This window comes from Sinocyclocheilus anshuiensis, unplaced genomic scaffold (assembly GCF_001515605.1).
Source record: "Sinocyclocheilus anshuiensis isolate Anshui unplaced genomic scaffold, SAMN03320099.WGS_v1.1 scaffold2166, whole genome shotgun sequence".
Classification (NCBI taxonomy): Eukaryota; Metazoa; Chordata; class Actinopteri; order Cypriniformes; family Cyprinidae; genus Sinocyclocheilus; species Sinocyclocheilus anshuiensis.
In genome coordinates this window covers 1,247,472-1,266,845 of record NW_015557079.1, presented here as the reverse complement: position 1 = coordinate 1,266,845, position 19,374 = coordinate 1,247,472, and the positions used below count along the sequence as shown (strand labels likewise).

Here is a 19,374-nt window from a genome sequence, read left to right as displayed (position 1 = left end):
TATATATATATATAATTAAAAACATGAACAAATCAAAAAGAGTGTTAATACTGGTATAGTACAGAAGTTTCACTGATGTGAAGATCACACTGCGGTTGCTCTCATCTTAAAGTGCATATATGCTTTTTACACCAGGGTTTCTTAAACTCGAACCAAGCACCACTTTTATTAACCCCAAACTATTCACAAACCACCATAAGCGTGCAGTTGCGTTTGTATTCCACTGTTTTGCTTTTTTGCAGTGTGATTTTTGTCTTTCAATTCAAAAACACTGTTTCATACAATAGCTACACATGCTGTTCGAATGCTCAAATGCCTATTTCTACCAGGCGTGCGTCTGTTTCCTCCACAGCGCCTGAACATTTTCCAAACGCATTAGCCATAAACTGTGCAGGCCCGGGCTGAATCCGGCGAACTTAAACAGTAGACAAATGTTCAGTGCCTCCATCCGTTCTCCTCCTCGCTCTCTCTAAATGCAGCGCTGCACTCTTGGCCGTGTATGTTCCTTTGTTCAGTGGAGTGTCTGTGTCTGTCTAGTGAAGTGCGCTCTCCTGATCTGAGACCACCGCTGGCATGGATCACACTCGCTCCTGTGTGTATGTGTGTGTCTGCAGTAGAAGGCTCTCCTGCTTGGCTACCAGAGTTGGCATGGTGTTCCCGCTCCCTAAATGCAAGACTAAACTCCTGTTTCTGTGCGTGCTGTTGGCATGGTGCTGCAGGCTTCTACAGGCCGCCAAAGGCCTGGCGCCATGGTGACATGATGTCAGACGACCAGCTGGTGAGAAGGGTGATGTGCACTGGCACGTAAGTGTGTGCACGTGCATGCATGCATTCACACACAACCGGAGAAAATGAGCATGCTCTCTCACACACACACGCAATATTTCATGTGCACAAATGTACAGAGTACCACTATACATTGTAAAAATCAAACTATCAGTCGGTTGCCTAAACAATCAGTCAACTAACCGGTTTAATTGGCTGTTTGCATAAGACTTACGTTTAAAACACGAAAAGTGCAACAGAATGGAAGAAAACGAGAAGAAAACTGAAAAAAAACAAAAAAAAAAAACAATACAGATTTGTTGCTTAAAAAAAAAAAAACATCACCAAAATAAAATAAAATAAAATAACTTGAAAATGAAATTACAATTTAAAAAAAAAAAACACTACAGACAACAAAACACACCTAAATTGCTAAAACTGGAATGAAATTAAAACTAAAATATAAAAATAAAAACAAATTAAAAATATAAATAAAAACTATAATAGTATCAATGATACTAAAATAACACTGACACTACAATTTGGTCTATCTATCTATCTATCTATCTATCTATCTATCTATCTATATGCCAATCATTTTTATGACACTTAAAAACTTCAAAACAAAACAAAAATTAAAAAAATATATTTTCCAAGTGAATTTAGGCATCACAACTTTACAATGTGCAGTTAAAAAAAATAATTTATTTTTGTTTCTATTTTGTTTTTATTTTGTTTTATGCCATGTATCTAGCATCTAGAAGTATTTTCATAGCAAGAATGAAAAGAATAATAAATAGGTAAATGAACAAATAAATAAACAGTTCAAAGGATATAGACTAAAGATGGAAAGATAGAATGAATAATTTACAGAAAAAAAAAAATTCTAGATTTTCTGCTGTTGACACTTCTATAAAAATCCTTTAAAGAACTTTCTAGGGGGAAAACTGTCTTCCACAGAAGAAAAAGTCTTTCCAGTTTGGAACATTTATCTGAACATCATCTCTTGACCCGTAACAAAGATAGTGTAGACTACTTCACATTAACTACCAAAAACACTCTCGTAAATTGCTATTCCGTTTCATATAGATCCAGATTTTCAGGATACACACAGAAAAACACAGACAGACATCCAACAAAATGACACTGTTAAATTCAGGTCCATTTAGCAGGCTGGCACACAAACCCCCCACACACACTTCTGAACTGGCACACAGATGCTCTGGCCCGTACTGCTCTTGGCTTGGTTGGTGCAAGCTGGCACAGCTGGACCTCTCCATATCCCACAGAGGTTGAAACTGTGAACACATACACCATAAATGACACAGCTATAGGTCAGCAGTGCCCCCCACCAATGCCATATCATTACAAGAGGACTGAAAAAAAAAAGAGAGATCAGTCTTGTTAGCACATCAAAACAGAGGCTTGAGGCACTGATATGTAAATTAATACAGTTATTGGAATTATTTCATCTCTCAACATTTTTAGGCAACCGAGTCTTTACTAATAGCTAAAGTAAGTTTAACTGCATCAAAAACAGTGACGTTTATACCTTGCCTCTGAGAAATGTCATATAGCTTTTCTATTACTATTTTAACAATTTTCTCAAAAAAATCAATCTGACAACACGTTTTGTGCATACGTTTCAGTACAGCATGTGTGGTTGTGCTGAAAGAGAGAAAGTGGGAGAAAGAAATCATGCTTCCATATATAATAAAAGGTATTTTAAACAAAAACATGGAAATAGTCATTTTATGCTATTGTTGGCCATATTTGTTTGCCTGGTCAGTGTCTTGGTTGTTAGTTTTAATTCTTTTGCTGTTGTACACTGTAAGGAACAACTGAAATAATTTTGCAAAGTGATATAAAACTAATGCAGTCGACAGACGTGGAACTACTGCATTTCTGTGCGCTTTCTGGAGAATAATTGCACACCTTACAGGGCTCCAGACTGCGACTAAAACGGTTGCATTTGCGACCAAAAATATTCATTTGCGAGTGAAGTTATTGCTGAGGTCGCCACTGGTGACTATATATATTTATATATTATGACTTAAAAATTTGCATGTAATGCCTTTTTCCTGACTGTTTTGTGATCACATCTTTTGTTATATTCACGTATTAAACTGAGACGATGCGCATCCAAATTTTAGTGGAAAGATGTTTCAAACAGTCCTTATCTCTGCAGCACAGCAGCGCTGACACACACCTGATAAACACAGCTCAGTTGAACAGCATGAGAGAGATCGACATGACGGAAACATGCAAGTAAAAGTGCACAAAAGCAGAGTCAATTTGGTGCACAACTTGAACAAATTACAACCGGTAAAGCGGTCATCTGTGTTGATATTGGCAATATCGTTAACGATTCTCATTTATAATCATTACTAATATGGCTTCTTCTTATGAAGATCTTGGTCTATATGCTGTGATCTGTTAATGCGTGAACTTCATATTATTTGAAGCACATGTCCAGTAATCGCAAAAAGCTTCGTGCTTTGTTACTTTTTAATAAAGTATCAGCTTTAAAATTCAGGATTTCCCATACATTGATTTATTTGTGCGGGGCCGCCACAATATCAAAACTGACCGCCACAAATAGATTTTCCAAAAGGCTTCAACTTCGTTGAATAAACATGAGCACTGCACGTTTAAAAATCAAAAACCCGTGCATGTGTTTTTATAATCACTGTATTTCAGAAGGAAACCGACTGTCTTCAGAAAATTTTCAATGTCATTTTCATTTCATCTTACATGTAATGCCTGATAAAGCAGTGTTTGTGAGTGGAGCGCTGCTTTGTGTACAGCCGGTATGAAGGGGGTCTGAATACTTTCCGTACCCACTGTATATATATATACATATATACAGTGGGTACGGAAAGTATTCAGACCCCCTTCAATTTTCAGATTCAGAAAAACAGACTGAATGTGTGAGAGACATATGACAACACTTTTAGGATGCATTGAGGAGGAGCCCAAACAACACTCAGTGGCAAAGTGATGCTTATGGTCCATGATATTGGTACAGATTCTGTGTAATGAACAATTCTTTGTGACTGTATATTTCAAGCTGGAAAAGACATTTAGTTCCTACTTTAAGTGAACCTTAGTTCCCAGGTCATCTACAAGATGGATTAAAATGCTGATAAATCCAAGAAAATATTAGATATAAACAAGACAGTATGATTGAAATGTTAAAATGTAAAAAAAATAATAATAATAATCAAATAAACTAGATGAGTAAAGTTTGTAGACAAACTTTATGTTGGCTCGAAAAAGCCTAGACAGAAAGTTTGAAGTAGTTTTAAAAACTTGCAGTCTGAAAGTTTTCAGTTTGAAGTCGTTTGAAAGTTAAAATAGTTTTAAAGGTTAAAGTTTGAATGTTTTCAAGGCAATACAGTCTATCAGAAAAATAGATATAAAACATATTGCTAGGGTACCTGGGGTGGTTGCTAGGCTGTTTCTAGCATGACTAGCATTTTTCTAGCACAATTTGCTAACATGTTTTTAGCATGATTAACATGTTATTAGCATGTTTCTAGCATGATTAGCATGTTACTAGCATGTTTCTAGCATGATTAACGTGTTACTAGCATGTTTTTAGCATTATTAGCAAGTTTCTAACATGTTGCTAGCATGATTCTCGCATGTTACTAGCATGGTGTTAGCATTTTGTTAGCATGATTAACAAGTTACTAGCATGTTTCTAACATGATTAGCATGTTACTAGCATGTTGTTAGCATGAGTAGCATGTTACTAGCATGGTGTTATCATTTTGTTAGCATAAGTAACAAGTTTCTAGCATGTTACTAGCATTTTGTTAACATGATTAGCAAGTTACTAGCATGTTGTCAACATGATTAGCATGTTACTAGCATTATTTTAACATGATTAGCATGTTACTAGCATAATGCTAGCATGATTAGCAAGTTACTAGCATGTTTCTAGCATGATTAGCATGTTACTAGCATGTTTTTAGCATGATTAGCAAGTTACTAGCATGTTTGTTAGCTTGTTTCTAGCATGATTAGCATGTTACTAGCACACTGTTAACATGATTAGCAAGTTACTAGCATGATTAGCCTGTTACTAGCATGTTTGCTAGCTTGTTTCTAACATGATTAGCATGTTACTAGCATGGTGTTAGCATGAGTTGCATGTTTCTATGCTAATACGGTTAAAACCATCTAAAACCAGTAGATTCAGTAGGAAAAAAAAAACTGCTAAAAACCAGCTAAACCCAGTTGATTCAGTAAAAACCCAGCTAAAAACCAGCTAAAACCAGCTTAGGCTGGTTGCCTAGTCTTAGCTGGTTTAAGTTGAAAATATCTGGGTTAAGCTTGGTTGGTCTTTTAGCAGGTCTCACAGCTTGACCAGCTAAGACCAGCCTGACCAGCTAAAAAGTTGCCAAAACCACTTTAAAACCAGCCTGGGAGACCAGCCAACGCAGCCAATCAGCTTAGGTGGGTTTTAGCTGGTTTTTCAGTAGGGAGTTTTTAAGCTTTGCTATGGCAGTAGTCAGCTTAAAAACACCATAATTCTCATTGTATAAAAGTTTTCACACCCTCAATGGAAGTCTATGAGATTTTAGGTGGTTTTGATAGTCTGGTTTACGAAAACGATAAGTCGGATCAGTTAGAAAGGATATAGCACACAGAGTCAGACCAGTCTGAAGGTCTGACCAGAGTTTGGTGGTTGTAGCTTGAAAGCTCTAGGAGGAGATAGTTTTTAAATTTTGGCTCAGAAGAATAATAATACGTTTAAATGGTAGATTGGTAAATTGGCTTTCTCAAGTAGGGCTGAACGATTAATTGCATTTGCGATAATATCACGATATGAAAAAACGCGATTTTTCAATCGCAGAGGCTGCGATTACACTCGGTCACGTGACACGCGAGAGTAAAGAGCTGTGTTCCACTTTAATCTAGACGGGCTGTCAGTCAGTGCAGTTACAGTGTTGCGCCACAAGGTGGTGGAAAGGACTGTCATTCAACTACACGTGCAAAAACGAGGTGGGATGGGGATTTGGGAAAAGGGGGGAGCCAGATTTTTTTATAGGTTTAAACGGGGGCGCGACCAAAAAAGTTTGAGAACCACTGGTCTAAAGTTAAAGACAGTGTTTAGTGCAGTCCACATGTTTACATATGTTTATTACAGTGACTCTGAATTACCTAAAGTAGTGTGGTAAAGCAACAGATTTGTTTTTATATTTCTGCAATCTACTTTAGTTTGTGTGATTTGTTACTGACTTTCATAATAATGTTTACACCAGGCTTATTTGTGAGTGCTTTATGTAGTCATAATTATTGCACGCTTACAAGGTTGGAAGTTCAACAAATCAGTCAATATACTGTGATTGTAGATGTTAAATAAAAATGTAATTCATATCAATTCATGCATCACCTAATTTCATCGTAACATATAGACCTGGCCTACAGAAAATAACTTTTATGTTTAATCTATCTAATTTTGTTTTGGTCATACTATACAATGATTTATAGCTTGTCTTTGTTGAATAATACAGAACATAAAGAGCTTTAAAAAATGATTGCATATTAAATCGCAATCGCAATATTGGTAAAAAAAAAATCGCAATTAGATTATTTAACAAAATCGTTCAGCCCTATTCTCAAGCCAACTTAATAAAACATGTTTATTCTGTGGCACCTAAAAAAAATATTTTTTCTTATAGGAGCCAATGGCTCCTTACTTGATTTTTTGTCTGGAGCCCTGTCTTTGAACATTCGTCAACCAATCTGAATCAAGCATTCAACAGCCCTGTGGTATAAAGTTTAAACACTATATAAGTCATTTGCACTTATATAGTGTTGCTCTTTTGTTAGTTTTGACTGCTTTTATTGTCCTCATTTGTAAGTCGCTTTGGATAAAAGCGTCTGCTAAATGACTAAAAGTAAATGTAAATTTAATAAAGGAAAACATTAAAGAGAAGTTTTAAAGGGGTCATAGGTTGCCCATTTTCCACAAGTTGATATGATTCTTTAGGGTCTTAATGGAAAGTCTGTAACATAGTTTGGTTAAAATTTCTCAATGGTAGTGTAAAAAACACATTTTTTACCTAGGGCTGTCGCGGTGAGGGAATTTCCCTTGCGGTCATTTTGAGGGGCTCAATGGGTGGTTGTGTACACACACATTTCAGTTCAAACAACTTGTAAAAGTGCATGTAGTATCCTATGACCCCTTTAAGTTGTGACCAACACAGCTGATGCATCCGAAATAGTTTACTGTCCCGTAGGTATCACTTTTGCCTTGAAACTTACTTCTGACTATTAAAAAAAGTATGTTCTATATCAGAGGTTGTGTTTGATGAGGGTAGATTTCTAGGACCAGGACTGGGCACTTATTTTCTATATAATATGAACGTGCAGTATGAATGAAATTTGGGTGTACTATGGCTGCCATGTTGCCACCGTCAAGTGATCTACCAGTGTCAGCTGCTTCGCTACTCACAACTCCTCTCTCATGGCTTCGTAGGACAGTAAAGTTACCATCAAATGCCACTCCGGCTAGAATCAATCAATTGCTTAAAGGGATAGTTCACCCAAAAATGAAAATTCTGTCATTAATTACTCACCCTCATGTCATTCCAAACCCATAAGACCTTTGTTCATCTTCGGAACACAAATTAAGATATTTTTGATGAAATCCGAAAGCTTTCTGACCCTGTATAGTCAGCAATGCATCTGACACGTTCAAGGCCCAGAAAGGTAGTAAGGACATCGTTGAAACAGTCCATGTAACATCAGTGGTTCAACCGTAATTTTACGGGTTTTATTAATGACACAATTTTCATTTTTGGGTGAACTATCACTTTAAGATTCCCATCCCTACTCTTAACTGTCCGCCTGCCACTCAAAAATGCATGGTGAATAAGTAAGCCAAGACAGACGAGATGGTTGGGGGCTTTGTCTACATGAATCAATATTACTCCATAGTCCCACTGTGCAGTAGCTTGAACAATATTACAATACAAAAACAAACACCATCTGTACAGAAGGTAAAGGAGCATCCCTGATCCTAATTCCAAAAATAAGCTTGGCAGAATAGCAAGTGCACTAAGATTAGCAGATCAGTATGGTTTCGCGCAGAGATTAAAAAGAGTCTTTTTGGTTAAAGCTGCTCTGGATGACAGCTGTGAGGGTTGACAGATGGTGCGCTGGCCTGTAGGGGAGAAGCCAGCGAGACTCTGTCAGGACAGGGTTACTTGGTCACCAGTGAGAAACCGTGAGACCAAAAAGCTTATTTCTGCAGCACAGCACCCAGCGGCCATGATTAGCATTTAATGACGCTTGCATATTGAGAGCGCTACTCTCTCAGATGAGTATGGTTACAAATACTGCTAGCCAGCAAAAAAGCCTAAAATGTAGAGACTGCTAATGCAAATATGGTTAAAACTACCGTTGGCTAAATCTTTTTTTTTTTTTTTAGACTGGCATGAAAAGTAGAATAAAAATGCTAATACAAGTGCTTTTGTATGTCAAAAAAGCGTCAATTTAAGGTTTTGCTATGTATCGCTATGAAATACGCTGATAAACATTGCTAATTCAAATACTAATTGTACATTACGACTAAGTGCAAGTGCAAAATGATGTTTTTAAACAATTTCATACTGATATAAAAAGCTTTTCAGTTAAAAGATTTGATCATATGTGTGCACTTTACCGCTGTATAAATGTGGTTAGCAAGAGGTAGAAGTTCTTGCTCTCTTCATTCGCTTGAGGCTACAATTTGGCTAACAGAGTTGGTGAACTGTAGGTCGATTTAATGCTGCTATATTCTGTCTGAGAGCAGACAATGATTACACTATTACACAACATTCAACTTCTAATCTGCAAATTTAAACTACAAATTAAATTTCAGGGCATTTTCTGAACTGTTTAATAGATATACTCCCCAACACTCTACCAGTAAACCAACTATAACAGGGCTCCAGACTGCGACCAAATGGTCGCATTTTGCGACCATATTTTCTGCCTGTGTGACTAAATTTTGTGTGTGGTCACACTGGCGCGACCACCGCGTTGTTCAACTCATAAGCGTTGCCATTTCTGTTGCATAAGTGAAACATAAAACAGCAAACAAAACTGAAAGCATAACAAAACCGCGCTACTTGTTTGAACTGCGCAGCGCTTATAGTGTAGAGCCAGGTTTATACTCGCCGCGTCAGCACAAGCGCGAAGCAAAAATGACACGAATACTGAGGAAACGGTGGATGGTCTTCAAGCTAAAGTAAAGTAAAAGACCGCTTCTTAAACCAGAGGTGAATGTTGGTATTCTTGTGGGGGAAAAAACATGCAAGCACTGTCACCGACAGCAAGTTTAGTTTTACTTTTCTTTTTGTTTTCATTTTGAAAAGCTTGTTATCTTTGTCATTTACCTCACGTTATACACTATGGAGGCTCTCTTTTATTTTATTTTATTTTTTTTATTTGATTCCTCAGTGTTTGCTAAACGTTCTGTAATTTATTAGTCTGTATATAATACAGCATGTGGTGTATGCCATGCCTCATCTTATTCGTTTTTGTTAATAAACGTTTTGTAAGCTAGTTTGTCATTGTATCTTACGGCTTTATTGTTGTTGTGCTTTTTAATTAAGAATAACAATGCATCCATCTTTTGTTTTAGTCTTAAAAAGTGAAAGGTGTGTAGATGTAAGCAAAACAGACAATTATCTTTTCTTGTAAAACGTGACAACATCACGAATTCGAAAGTGGAAGCACCCCAAGCCCGGCTTATAACACCGCAAAAGAGGATCTCCCGTTCACAAAATTCAAATCACAAATAATACTGATGAAAAAGAACGGGTTGAATGTTAACCACTTTCGTTTCCATATAACTATAAACTATGATAAAAGCATGCATTGATTAATCCCATGTTGTAGCGCAAAAAAAAAAATATTGCGACCAAATCATGTGCTCGTGCGACCAACTGAAAAAGTTAGTCGCAAAAGAGCGACCAGTGGGAAGAATTAGTCTGGAGCCCTGTATAATAAGGTAAAATGAAAAGACTGAAGAAAATCACTCTCACAAAACCGTACTATGGCTGCAGGACCATGATACAAAGATGATATCAGACATTATTTCAATATATACTAAGGTACTGAATGATTACTGCATTCATATATCTTGTTATTTACATCCCTCTTTAAAAAAAATAGCTAAAACTAAAAAATAGCTGGTCTTAAGTTTGTCTCCTAGCCTGGTCAGCTGGTTTAACAAGCTGGTTTTAGAGGGTTTATGCGCATTTTTTTAGCTGGTCAGACTGGGATACCAGCTTGACCAGATAAACCAACCACATCCATCTAAAACCAGCATAGGCTCATAGTATACACGCAACATATTTCATAGTATTTAAGCAGTGATAAAGGCATTGCATTACAAATATACTTTATTTTAATGAAAATTATAATAATAAGAACTCAGATAAACCGTATATTGCCGTAGTCGTGTGTTTATTAGTCACGTTGAATCAATGAAAGCAGTTAAATCTTCTGTTTATTCAGCTGCAGCAATAGGCATTTTCTGGGTTTCTTCTGCGAGGCGTATTTGGAGTTTCAGCGCGAGAGCGCCCTCTGGCCTTTGGATGGAGATTTACTGCTGATCACAGAACTGTGCTTCACTGAAAGATACGCATGGCAATCGCAGCTTCTGTCAAATCGCGATCTCGATTCCATTTCGATTTATCGTGCAGCCCTACTATGAGGTAAGCAAACACAATGCAAACACAGGTGTAGGCTTCTGCTTTGTCTAAGACAAACTGAATTAGATTATAATGAGTTCAATCTATGCCAGTCTACAAGAGAGTAATGCATTTTAGGCCCCGTTTACAACTTCAGTCTCAGGTGATCTGATTACAAGTGGTCAGACCTACATACAACGCATCCAGAATGTTGTGTGATCCAAACTGTAGTGGGAGGTAGTCCACATCACATTTACACTATGCACCCTGATGCAAAACTGCCTACTCCTCTGTCAATCAACCACTGCACTCATCTGTCAATCAAGCAATGGTTTCAGCAAACATAGTTCAACTACAAGAACTAAAAAAAACTAAAAACAAGAGACCCATTTGTGAGTGAAGTCGATCACAAGTGGTCGTAGGAGACACATTTGAGACATTATGCATGTCACGTGACCACTTGTGATCGGATACACCTAGATGGATGTTAATACGAAGTGTAAACATTTCATCAGGAATAATAACTAACTCATTTACTTGTTTAACAAAACCATATTTGATTTGCAAGGGCAAAAAAGGATTTACATAAATAATTTGCCATCAAATAACATAACAGGGTCCATCAATGTACAACTATCAGTGCTGAACCCTAAAGTTGACATGAAATGAAAATGCAACCTATTAATTTCTAAATGCATGTTATTAATCTTATTGTGAATGATTCATCCATACATGTTTTGAAAAATTGAGCTCTTAATTTTGAATCAAAGATTGCTCAAATCACAGACTTCACTCCAGTGACACATGCCGGGCTTGTCCAATCATTTAATCGGTTTAAACTCCACCCCTTTTTTTAATCTAACATAAGCGTCTATTGACATTGGTCTCCATCCAATATAACCAAGTACCTGCCCTACTTTTTTCCTGTTTCACTCAGATATTCTCACAATACATAAAAAAAAAAAATATCTGCCTCTACTTCCATTACATCACATCTTTAAAAGACCAATTATAATGCAAGCTTGTAATGATTTATATTCTCAAAGATAATAAAATAAATCTAGTGAGCTCTATGCGACAAGCAAAAACAGTCTAAACATTTACACATGCAAATCCCATTTTTCCCAGGAGAAACCAGCTCATTTTAAACAAGCAACCTGCTTGTTTGCTTCCACTTTATGCAAAACAAGAATTTGGATTTTTGGTCAAAACTTTTCCAATGAACTCAATGCTATATCAGATTAACTTGCAATTATAAACTTTAAAAAAAAAAAAACAGGGTTTTAGAAGTTTGGCAGAGATAAATGACACTCATAATTCAGTGAGGTAACCCTGGCAACAAGACAACCAATAAAGAAAAGTATGACCAGCTCCGGTTAAAGGGCAGGATTTCCGCTGTGGCCAGTGGGGTTTATAAAATCCTCCTGCACATTTATCAAAATCACCTTTAATTATGAACTGCAAAGGAAATGCAAACCACAAACTAACATACACAGACCTGAAAGAGGGGATGGCACTAATCAAAGAGCACACAAGCAAACGGGCAAGTCATCGCAAAGAATTCACACAAAACCCATTCACAGACAAACAAGCACTATAAACTATTCTCACCATACTGGTTCCAGACATACAGTGACAACATTCAGCTCAAAGCACACACATTAAAGAGCATTTCATTGGCACTGAGCAGGACAGGCGTAAAGGCTGTATCAGTGATTACAGGTTGGCATTTTGTGTGTAGGTGTCTGACGCTGTACACGGACAACTCAACTTTCAGGGTCCCAACTCAAGTCACACAAAAACTTTAATACAGTTCTTTGCCATCAAAAGTAGACAAACCTCATTCAACACTGCCAGACAATAACATTGATATATTCTAATTAGTAGTTTAGAAACACTTCATACTTCAAACACAGACTTTCACATCCAGACAATCATCAGCATTCACTCATATACTCACAAATCAAGTACTTACATTTAAAATTACTCAGTTTACTTGTCAATTCAGACAAAGTTAGGCCTATTTGTTGTTGTATTTAAATGCATTGCCATACCAGCTTTGCAGACATAGATTCAACATACAGCTGCAACAAATTATTTTGATAATCGATTAATCTAACAATTATTAGAACGACTAATCGACTTATCGATTATTTCAGAGATTAATTGGTAGGCTCTTTGCTTTCGCAATAAGTTAAAATATTGAGTTAAATATTTTCTAACTAATAAATAAAACAAGATAAATCACTTACGTTTTTGAAAATGTTAAACAATTATTTAACAATAATAATTAGTCTTGTGCTACAGTGCCACACTGGTCAATACATTTTATTGCAGGCATTAGTCCATATCATAAAAAAAAAAAAATTTGTCACCATCGTCTATAATGTTGACTAATCTTTTCAGCCCTAATTCAAATAAACACAATAAATATAAACATTTTATATATTTCAATTTAGAAAAAAAAAGACTAAACAATTTTACATACAACTCTATAAAAGATTATTTAAAGGGATAGTTCACGCAAAAATAAAAAATTCTGCCATTAATTACTCTCACTCATGTTGTTCCAAACCCGTGAGACCTTCATTCATCTTTGGAACACAAATTAAGATATTTGATGAAATCCGAGAGCTCTCTGACCCTCCATAGACAGCAAGGGAACTACCACGATCAAGGCACGGAAACGTAGCAAGGACATCGATGAAATAGTCCTTGCGACATCAGGGGTTCAACCGTAATTTTAGGAAGTTACGAGAATATTTTTTTGTGCGCAAAGAAAACAAAAATAACGGCTTTATTCAACAATTCTTCTCCTCATCCCATCTGCAGCGGCGTGCTGCCATTGTGGGGAGTATCATAATGACGCATGCGCTTGTTTCCGATTCATGTAAAAAATGCATGTGCGTGTTACGTAAGCAGCAGAGCAATGCGTTGTATACATGAACCGGAAACAAGCGCGTGCGTCATGATACTCTCCACAATGGTTATTTTTGTTTTCTTTGCACACAAAAAGTATTCTCGTAGCTTCATAACATACAAGTTGAACCACTGATGTCACATGGACTATTTCATCGATGTCCTTGCTACGTTTCTGTGCGTTGATCGTGGTAGTTCCCTTGCTGTCTATGGGAGGGTACGAGAGCTCTCGGATTTAATCAGAAATATCTTAACTTGTGTTCTGAAGATGAACGAAGGTCTTACAGGTTTAAAACGACATGAGGGTGAGTAATTAATGACAGAATTTTCATTTTTGGGTGAACTATCCCTTCAAATGTACTATGCGATAAAATCTTAAAAGGTTTTTCTTGGGTCCATCTTACAAAATCAAAGTTTGTCTCATGACATTAAAATTTGGGCAGACCAAAAACATGTTTTACAAACAAGTTTGAGCTACAACATTGACATTTTGGTGGCTCTTCACCCTTCAATGAGTCAGTCTAGTTTGGCCTATACTGAAAAAGTATTCGTTCACCCAAAATTAAAATGGCGTTTTTTCAAACCTATATGACCTTCTTTCTCCAGTGGAACACAAAAGAGGATATTAATCCAAATGTCTTAGCAGCTCTTTTAATTACAAAAAAAAAAAGGAATGGCAAATAAACTGGAAGGAATCCTTTAAAACAAAAAACCTTGTTTTACTTGCACATCTAAGTTTTGATTATTTCTGAGAATTTGTGTTTTCAAAACCAACATAAGAATAATAAGTTTATTCATGCATCACAAACACAATTCACAGTAAATGGCTACAGTTATTGTTGGCCAGAGGACAGTAGGTTGCTAGCATCAGTCACCTCTGGGCATACCACAACTACAGCCAAGCCTGTGATACAGAATACCAGCAATATCTGCCAAATATGAGAGTGGGACAGACACTGAAAGAGCAAGACACTAAAATTGCATCAGAAGAAATAATCAAATCATTGTTTCCCATAAACTTTCTCCCAAACTCACTTTCAATAATTGGCATGTTTAAATGCAGCGGATAAATTCCATAGGTGCTTTGTAACATCTATAGTGAAAATAATCAGCACCAAAAGCAAAAGAAATTCAAGGTGCCTATGTCTTATTAGACTTAAATTATACTTTCATCAATTAAAGAAATGGGAGTGATGCTTGCCTAAGCAAAACTCAACAACACAATGCTAGGGTTTTTTTGTTTTTTAACATGTTGCTACATGGACTGGATTTTTACACATTTATGCACCAGCAGGAACTCCACAATTCTACTTAAATGAATAGGCGAGTTAGGTCAACAATGAAAATTGTGTCAGCATTTACTCATTCTCATGTCATACCAAACCCTTATGATATATTATGGGGAAATTATAAAGAATGTACTTGTCATTCTCTTCCATGCAATAGCAATTAATTGGGAATGGTGTTTTAAGCTTCACCAAGAATGCAAATGCACCAAATCTCTTGAAGCCAACATTAACAGCACTATTCTTTTAATCAAATATTTTGCATGAATTGGTTGAGCCGGTTCACAAAACCGTGTTGAGCAATTCATTCACAAAATAGATCACTCTTGTTCTTGAGGAACTAGCAGTGAATAACTTCAAATGTGGTTTGTCTGACACACACAAAAAAATAATATGAGTTGGAATATAGTGCATGACTACTTTTATGATGCTTCTACTTCCTTTTTGTCTCCATTAATTGTAACAGCATGGGAAAATGCAGCTAAAACATTGCTCAAATTTCTCCTTTTGTGTTCGACGGAAGAAAGCAAGTTAGGAATCTTTGGGCGAACTATTCCTTTAAAACCAATAGAAAACTTCTCCTCAATGAAACTATCAGTCTTGTCTGTAGAACAAACTCACATCCATAATCTAAAGCATGAGAAATAGTAATGCATTCTTATACTTAAATATACATATTGCATCAATCAATCAATATACCATTAAAATCAATCTAGGCTGACTTGCTCCTTAATGGACTCAAATAAATTAGCAGGGTCCCCCATCATCCAGTATGATGGTCCTGTAAAAGCACAACTGATTTTATGTCAAATAACGTTGTTAGTCGTTCTTTGCAGTATTAAATCAAAAAGGTCTTAAATATGAAATCCTACATTTCAGATCTGTGTAAAACAAGACAGTGCGTGCATTGCACTATAGTTAACTTACCTTGAACACCCCTCAGGTTTCAGAGTTTCCCGTTCTCCCTCAACTGAAGACCATGCAAATAATTTCCACTGTATAGCGTGTGAATTTGTGAGCGCCTCTTCTCCCGTAGATTAAACCAGTGAGCTCAGGAGATCACAGACTCTATCCGAACACCTGTGGAGAAAAAAAAAAGAAGTTCAGAGTCAGACCACAAACATACACATAACCACAGAAGATCTGAAGATAGCGGTAGATGCTTGATGGTGGTAGAGTTTGTTGTGTGATTTTTCTTATTTGAGCATTTATTCTTAGATGTCAAGTAGAATTGGTTGCACTGAGATTATGTGCAAGTCATAAAAGCGATGATGAGATTTCATGGAAAGTGCAGGAACGAAGGCAAAAACAGGAAGCAATTTTTGTAAGCGAGGGTCCAAATAATGCCAATGCAGTTCAACATCATTCGGCAGCAAGAAACTAACGATTCAATAAAGAAAAACCAAACTGTTCTCAAATATCACAGTATGCAATATTTCAATCAATGTGGTATTGGGCTTCTCTTTATTGCACAGTGACTTGGGACAAATACCGGGCATTATATTTGAATGCTGTGGTAAGGTGAAGCCAAAACGAATAGAACGCTTACTGCCAGAAGAAATCCAAGAAACATAAGAACCCCCCCCCTCAGGTCGCCTATATGCTGTAGTCTACAAGACTGAAAGTACATTCAAGGTTCAGAACGGAGGGAAACAAGTGTTACATTAGCACACTGTAATTTCTCTTTAGCGATTTTAAGTAAAAATGAACATCCAAAGTGGTTGGTGCTTAGGCTCCCAAACACACAGTAGTTAAGTTAGAAGAACTTACTTCTTAAACTCAACAAAAAGCATCTTTATCTTAAAGGTCAGTCCTTACCAAGAAAAACACTGTAATTTGTTACCCCTAACAGCGTACAGTCAGCAATTTTGTACACAATCTGAGCATTTACTCCTGACTATAAAACAAATTTGATGCTAATAATAAACAATTCCTCATCAATATCTAAATTGTAGTCTTAAGCCAAAGTCTCACAACACTACACACAAGACCAGTCTTTAATGTTCATACATAATGCACTAAAAGTCACTTAAGTTCAAACTAGGGTAACCAAAGGTTGTAACACCTATAAATAAAGCATTCAATGTTGTATATCCATGCTTGGCAAACCACACCCAGCAAACATGGGCTTTCCTTTTGAATAATATCACAAATATGCAAAGCATTAGAGTTCCTTGACTGTGACAACCTCATCTATATTGCACACAATTCAAGCACCAAAACTTCCTACGGTCAAACACATTTTGACAGTCTTCTGAAGAAAATTTAGTTCAAAAGCACCTTGGTTGCTTATGTTTTTGTGATACACCCTGCTGTGTGCAGGCCTGGGTAGAGTTAACTGGCCTCTCTCGAGTAACCCAACACAGATACCTGCACACAGATAGACAACAAAACACCATTTATATCTGCAGTCGAGTTGCGTATCACGTTCAGCTGGATATACGGTTTCAAAACGAGGGTTTTAACAACATTGTAAGAAAAGTAAATGGGGCTTGATATAACAATGGAGAGCTGTAAAAACACGCAGCGGTGACCTCACGAACTTCCTTGTAACCTGGTGGATTCTCTGAAGAGGACAAAAAAACCGAGGAAAGTTGGGGAAGCAAAGGCGTTTGAGACAAACAGAAGTGTTTAAAATGTATAAGGACGGTGTATACGGAAATAAGTGTTTTTAAATGAACAGTTGAGATTTGTAGAGATGAAAAGTAGGTATGGGAGAGGGAAAACCGCGGGGTGGGAAAACAAGCTTCCTTTAGCATCTCCAGCCATAATGGCATTTGCAAGAAAGTTATACGTGCCTTGCTATGAATGCATGTTGACTAAGGAAAATATATAACACAGTCGAATTAAATTAAGAGCACTTGGACTATTTATTTGTGACGTTGAAAAGCAATTAATCCGAAATTAGTCATTCTTTGGGGTTTCCCAAGTATAATTAAATGGGAGCAAGGCCAATCGAGTATGGAAGAAAAGTATGAACGAGCAAAACAAATCTTACCCATGTTGAGCACGGCAACAGCAAATATTCCACATAAAGCACTTTCCCCGTTGCATTTGCAATTACTAAAATAAATCAGGGCTCCGCGAATTCCATTCCCACTGGGGAAAACATTGAAGTTATTCCACAAGCGCGCGCATTCCCCTCATTATAATCCTAGAGGTATCCCATTTTCCAAAGAAAAAATTCAAGAGCATGGATGCCCGAGCCTTCTCGCTAACAAAGGGCGCCTACAATCCTAGGTAAACCCCAAAGAATCGGTGTAGGAAAAAAATCTCAGCTCCGGACTACAAATGGCCAAACGGCGGATCCAAGACGTCCCAAACTTGTGCAGCCCTTTTCTCTCTCTCTCAAAGAAGTTGTTCCTGTTTCGCCAACGCTTGGGGGAGGGGAGCTGTTTTATCAAGCTCCTGGCCAGAGAGAGAGAGAGCTTAAAATCCTGCAGGCTCTTGTGTGCTAGAGATCCACTAGAATTAACGCTTTAAATCAACTCTGCAGTGTATTTGTACTTGAGCGAGTGATATGCGTTAAAAATAGCACTGGATCAAATAATAACCGCAGCGACATCGGAACACTTGTAGGGCTATGATTCTTGCTATATTCATCGACATTATATGTTTTAGATGCGAAAAGGATAATCTATTTCCTTTATCCTTTGGACTGCTCTCCTTTACAGTGATTGGGAAAAGCCGCTATATTTTAATAGTGAAAAGTGTGCGGTTGGAAAAACACAGAGGGGTGTCCGATTCCGCGCGAGGGGGCTTCGCGAGCGATTCCGTCTCCCCAAAACGTGCTAGTCACAGCCTTTCCTTATGAAACAAGAGTGATTAAAATAGCTCACGGCACTAACATGGCTTCCCCCATCAGAGATGAGCGAGTGCTGCTGATGTGTGCTCGCCTCCCCCCTCTTTGATCCGACCGGATGGTTCAGTCCATATTGTAATAAGTAGCAATTCTAGGTCAGGTTGACTCGCCATTGAATATAGTGAGGGACGGCGGAGATCAATTCGAGCGACTGTGCTGCTCTGAATCCAGACGACATTCTTTGTTATTCAAATGTGTGCAGTGGCTAATCAAAGCAAGGAAGAGCTCAGTAGTGTAGTAAGAACGTGTTGAATCCTGGTGTACAGCTGTTTGTTGAGAGTGAGACATTGTGAGGTAAGAGAAAGGGTTCAAAATTACAATCACATTCCTACCATTTAAGTGATGTCAGATGCTAGATAAAAATTAATCTCGTGAAAACACTGTCTGCGTTATATTTACTCCCAAATCAAAATAAATAAATTATTACATTCTAATTTATTATTACAACAAAGGAAAAGACATTAATCAAAGCTTTGTAGCGAATCAGCTCATAAGGGAAATATGAATACTGAGGTAGCATTCAGTTGCTGCTGTGTTCACATTGCACGATGGATCGGTGACAGGAGGTTACACACTGCATGACTGATCTGGTCCGCAAACTACGTTTCACACCAAAACACACGCGAGAAGTGGTAAGGAAATAACGCTAGAACCCGCGTGCATCAGACCGGAGTTCTCGAGCAAGACTGGAATTATTAAAGGGGTCGTATGATGCGATTTCAAGTTTTCCTTTCTGTTTGGAGTGTTACAGGCTGATTGTGCATAGATAAGATCCCTGAAGTTCCAAAGACTAAAGTCTCAAAACCAAAGAGATATTCTTTATCAAAGTTAAGACTCTGCCACG

General features: G+C 37.3%; 1 protein-coding gene across 1 annotated transcript in view; it reads right to left on the bottom strand.

Annotated features, from left to right (window-relative positions):
* The window catches only part of LOC107676875 (B-cell CLL/lymphoma 9 protein-like), a 51,838-nt gene extending 33,610 nt beyond the window's left edge, over positions 1 to 18,228 (bottom strand). Inside the window, exons 1-2 of the mRNA XM_016471600.1 lie at positions 17,667 to 18,228; positions 15,596 to 15,748 (exon numbers count right to left, since the gene is read on the bottom strand). The gene's annotated coding sequence lies outside the window, so the exon portion shown is untranslated. The remainder of the gene's footprint in view (positions 1 to 15,595; positions 15,749 to 17,666) is intronic.
* Between the last annotated feature and the right edge of the window lie 1,146 nt (positions 18,229 to 19,374).